Consider the following 5,569-nt stretch of genomic DNA (forward strand, 5'->3'; position numbering starts at 1 on the left):
GTTTAATTTTATAAATATATTTGATTGAAATTTATTTTATATTTTACAAAAAATAGTACTTCATAAAGTGTACCAAAATAAATTTTATAACAATGTACTTGAAGTATATTTAGATAAATCTATTTATTTTACATTTTTAATGTAATCCTTATAAGTACATTTACTTGAGAACATATTTTAATGTATTTCTTGAAAATTAAACCTACTTAAAATATACTTAAGTACATTAAATTTTCTCTAGGGTACCTGGATTATTGAGCATGCATCAGGATATGTCTCTAGGGTACTTTCATTTGGCCCATAACATAAACAGGTTTTATTTTGAAGGCGTGTCTGTTAATTAAACCGGAACTGTAAAGTGACGCATTTTCCGGTTAATGTTTAGAAAAAATCTAGGGCTCGGAAAAAATAGCTACACTCGTCGACGTCACCGTGCAATTACAGTTTGTGTCAGCTGTTAGTTTTTGCTTCAGTCGGCTTTCTGTGTTGGTTTGGCAGAGGAAGGTTTTCCTGCTGTTTTTATTTTTCTAAAGCGGCAGTTAACGGAGCTAAGCCGTGTCGCTCACAGGAGCTCCGGTTTCCGCTCCTGCCCACAGAAAGAATTCTCATGGTGCTCTCAGGTCGATGGGGAACTGTCTGTTTTCACAAAGTGCGGATGACCTTTCGCTGCTGAACGACTCCGAGGGGGGTAGTATGCCCGGAGAGCCGCCGCCGCCCTACCAGGTGAGTAGCCGTGGTCTAAATCCAGCCCGGGGATTCGAGGCCCTGCTGCAGTTATTAGCCTGTTTCGTTGGTGTTTTGGCGTTTTTTTTAGTGTTTTCGAGTGTAGGAACATTTGCACAACTATAAATTACTAAACTGTTAAAGGGTAACACTTAAGTAACCCTAACTTCAAGATAACTTCCTTGTTTCTTTTAATTGACAAGTTTGAAGCAGTTATCAAGAGAAAACCTTTATTTTACATGTGTTGGGACATTACATCTGTTTTACAAAATCATCCTGTCCAAGACTTTAACACAGCCACAATGCACAAAATACATTAAAATGAACTATTAAAAATCTTACAATATTAGACACAAGTCTCCTCTTTTAATTACTTTATAAAGGTGAAGTGATCCTGAAGACTCATACTTAAGCAGCATGTATTTTACTAAGTTTTATTATTTTTGTTCTAAAACTTTAAATACCAACATCGTAACTTCGAAATCAAAATATAATATTTCATATATTGAGTTACGTTCTAATAGGTTTTGGGGTGTTTTGTTATTTTAGTCCTAAGATCTATTTAACTTACACAGATAAATAAGACATCTTTGCTATTTCCACTACTAAAATGTGTTTGAAGCCATATGTGTGTGTATATATGTATATATATGTGTATATATATGTGTATATATGTATCAGGACTCCTCAAATGTGTCCTTTTTGCAGATGACACCACATTTTTCTGTTTGGGTAAAGATGTAAAACGGATGTTGGAATTGATGAAGACAGAATTTGATAAAATACAAACTTGGTTTAAACTTAATAAATTATCATTAAATTTAGATAAAACTAAATACATGATATTTAGTAACAAAAAGAGAACTGTTGATGATCCATTTAAAATTGAGGGTGTTGAGATTTGTAGAGTTAATGAGATGAAATTTTTGGGTGTAATCATTGATGAACAGCTAACATGGAAAAATCACATCAATTCTGTAAGAACAAAAATATCTAAATCTATTGCAGTACTATACAAAGTCAGGGAATTATTCAATGATAAAGCTCTGTACATGTTGTATAACACAATCATTGTTCCACATTTAATCTATTGCATTGATGTTTGGGGGAAAGCGTGTAAAACATTTACAAAACCTATTTTTATTTGACAGAAAAGAGCTGTAAGAATTATCACCAGAAAGCATTACAGTCACCCATCAAGCACATTATTTTATCAACTGAACTTATTGAAGTTCCATGATTTGGTAGATTATAGTATTTTATCAGTTATGTACAGGGCTCAAAATAACACATTACCATTAAAAATCCAAAGAAATGTTGTTAAAAGACAAAGTTGTTATAATCTTAAGGGGATAGAGATATTTGTCAAACCAAAATTCAGAACTAGTCTGAAGGGAAGGTCTACCTCAATCCAAGGAGTTGGATTGTGGAATGTTCTAGAGAGTGATGTGAAAAATGTCAAGTCAATGTGTACATTTAAGAAAAAGATCAAAGCTGAATTGTTAAAAAAGTATATATGAAGTAGCTTAGTGTGTGTTTTGTATTAGAATTAGAAAAATTAGAAAGTTATTCATTTTGTTCTGTTACTTGAAAATTATTATGATTGAAATAATTGTTTGGAAAAAGGGACAGATATAATAAGATTTTTTATTCTTTCTGCTGCCTTTCATTTTAAATCTTTAGTATCTTTTTTTATGTTGTTATGGAATTGGGCTGCCACCTTACCGTGGTGGAGGGGTTTGAGTGTCCCAATGATCCTAGGAGCTATGCTGTCAGGGGCTTTATGCCCCTAGTAGGGTCACCCATGGCAGACAGGTCCTAGGTGAGGGACCAGACAAAGTGCAGCCCAAAGACCCCGATGATGACACAAATAAATGGACCTAGTGTTCCCTTGCCCGGACGTGGGTCACCGGGGCCCCACTCTGGAGCCAGGCCTGGAGGTGGGGCACGTGGGCGAGCACCTGGTGGCCGGGCTTTTACCCATGGAGCTCGGCCGGGCACAGCCCGAAGAGGAGACGTGGGTCCCCCTTCCCATGGGCTCACCACCTGTGGGAGGGGCCAAAGGGGTTGGGTGCAATGTGGGATGGGTGGTGGCCAAGGGCGGGGACCCTGGCGGTCTGATCCTCGGCTACAGAAGCTGGCTATTGGGACGTGGAATGTCACCTCACTGGTGGGGAAGGAGCCTGAGCTGGTGTGTGAGGCTGAGAGGTTCCGGCTAGAAATAGTCGGACTCACCTCTACGCATGGCTCGGGCTCTGGAACCAGTTTCCTTGAGAGGGGCTGGACACTCTTCCACTCTGGAGTTGCCCCTGGTGAGAGGCGCCGAGCAGGCGTGGGCGTACTTATTGCCCCCCAACTTGGTGCCTGTGTATTGGGGTTCACCCCAGTGAATGAGAGGGTGGCCTCCCTCCGCCTACGTGTGGGGGGATGGGTTCTGACTGTCGTTTGTGCTTATGCACCAAACGGCAGTTCAGATTATCCAACCTTTCTGGAGTCCTTGGAGGGGGTACTGGAAAGTGCACCTTCTGGGGACTCCCTTGTTCTGCTGGGGGACTTCAATGCTCATGTGGGCAATGACAGTGAGACCTGGATGGGTGTGGTTGGGAGGAATGGCCCCTCTGATCTAAACCAGAGTGGTGTTCTGTTGTTGGACTTCTATGCTCGTCATGGATTGTCAATAACGAACACCTTGTTCAAGCATAAGTGTGTCCATATGTGCTCTTGGCACCAGGACACCCTAGGCCGCAGTTCGATGATCGACTTTGTCATCGTCTCATCTGATCTGCGGCCACATGTCTTGGACACTCGTGTGAAGAGAGGGGCAGAGGTGTCAACTGATCCCTACCTGGTGGTGAGTTGGCTCCGATGGTGGGAGAGGATGCCTGTCAGACCTGGCAGACCCAAACGTATTGTGAGGGTTTGCTGGGAACATCTGGCAGAGTCTCCTGTGAGACGGAGTTTCAACTCTCACCTCCCAGAGAACTTCGAACATGTTCCGAGGGAGGTGGGGGACATTGAGTCTATTGTTGAGGCGGCTTACCAGAGCTGCGGCCGCAAGGTTGTTGGTGCCTGTCGTGGCGGCAACACTCGAACCCGATGGTGGACACCGGCGGTGAGGGATGCTGTCAGGCTGAAGAAGGAGTCCTATCGGGCCTTTTTGCCCTGTGGGACCTCGGAAGCAGCTGATGGGTACCGGCAGTCCAAGCGACATGTGGCTTGGGTGGTTGCTGAGGCAAAAACTCTGGCATGGGAGGAGTTCATAGAGGCCATGGAGAACGACTTCCACACGGCTTCGAGACGATTCTGGTCCACCATCCAGCGTCTCAGGGAGGGAAAGTGGTACGCCACCAACACTGTTTATAGTGGGAGTGGTGTGCTGCTGACCTCAACTCGGGATGTTGTGGGTCGGTGGGCGGAGTACTTTGAAGACCTCCTCAATCCCACCGGCACGTCTTCCACTGAGGAAGCGGAGCCTGGGGACTCTGGGTCGGGCCCTCCAATCTCTGGTGCTGAGGTCACCGAGGTGGTTAAAAAGCTCCTCGGTGGCAGGGCCCCAGGGGTGAATGAGATTCGCCCAGAGTTCCTTAAGGCTCTGGATGTTGTAGGATTGTGTTGGCTTACGCGACTCTGCAATATTGCGTGGACATCGGGGGAAGTTCCCCCGGATTGGCAGACCGGGGTGATGGTCCCCCTATTCAAAAAGGGGGACCACAGAGTGTGTTCCAACTACAGGGGAATCACGCTCTTAAGCCTCCCTGGTAAGGTCTATTCGGGGGTTCTGGAGAGAAGGGTCCATCGGATAGTCGAACCTCGGATTCAGGAGGAGCAGTGCGGTTTTCGTCCTGGCCGTGGAACACTGGACCAGCTCTACACTCTCAGCAGGGTCCTGGAGGGTGCGTGTGAGTTTGCCCAACCAGTCTACATGTGCTTTGTGGACTTGGAGAAGGCGTTCGACCGCGTCCCTTGGGGGGCCCTGTGGGGGGTACTCTGGGAGTATGGAGTACCGGGCCCTTTGATACGGGCTGTTAGGTCCCTGTATGACCGGTGTCAGAGCCTGGTCCGCATCGCCGGCAGTAAGTCGGGCTTGTTCCCTGTGAGAGTTGGACTCCACCAAGGTTGCCCTTTGTCACCGATTCTGTTCATAACTTTTATGGACAGAATTTCTAGGCGCAGCCAAGGTGTTGAGGGGATCCGTTTTGGTGGCCTTAGGATTGTGTCTCTGCTTTTTGCAGATGATGTGGTCTTATTGGCTTCATCAGATTGTGATCTACAGCTTTCGCTGGAGCGGTTCGCAGCCGAATGCGACGCGGCTGGGATGAAGATAAGTTCCTCCTAATCCGAGGCCATGGTCTTGAGCCGGAAAAGGGTAGAGTGCCCTCTCTGGGTCAGGGAGGAGGTCCTACCCCAAGTGGAGGAGTTCAAGTATCTTGGGGTCTTGTTCACGAATGAGGGAAAAATGGAGCGTGAGATCGATAGGCGGATAGGTGCAGCGTCTGCAGTGATGCGGGCGCTGTACAGGGCTGTCGTGGTGAAGAGAGAGCTGAGTCAAAAGGCGAAGCTTTCAATTTACCGATCGATCTACGTTCCCACCCTCATCTATGGTCACGAGCTTTGGGTTGTGACCGAAAGAATGAGATCTCGGATACAAGTGGCCGAAATGAGTTTTCTCCGCAGGGTGTCTGGGCTCTCCCTTAGAGACAGGGTGAGAAGCTCGATCATCCGAGAGTGACTCAGAGTAGAGTCGCTGCTTCTCCACGTCGAGAGGAGCCAGTTGAGGTGGCTTGGGCATCTGTTTAGGATGCCTTCTGGACGCCTCCCTGGTGAGGTGTTCCGGACACGTCCCACC

This window comes from Nematolebias whitei, chromosome 3, assembly GCF_014905685.2.
Source record: "Nematolebias whitei isolate Nwh7 chromosome 3, NemWhi1, whole genome shotgun sequence".
In the NCBI taxonomy this organism is placed as follows: domain Eukaryota; kingdom Metazoa; phylum Chordata; class Actinopteri; order Cyprinodontiformes; family Rivulidae; genus Nematolebias; species Nematolebias whitei.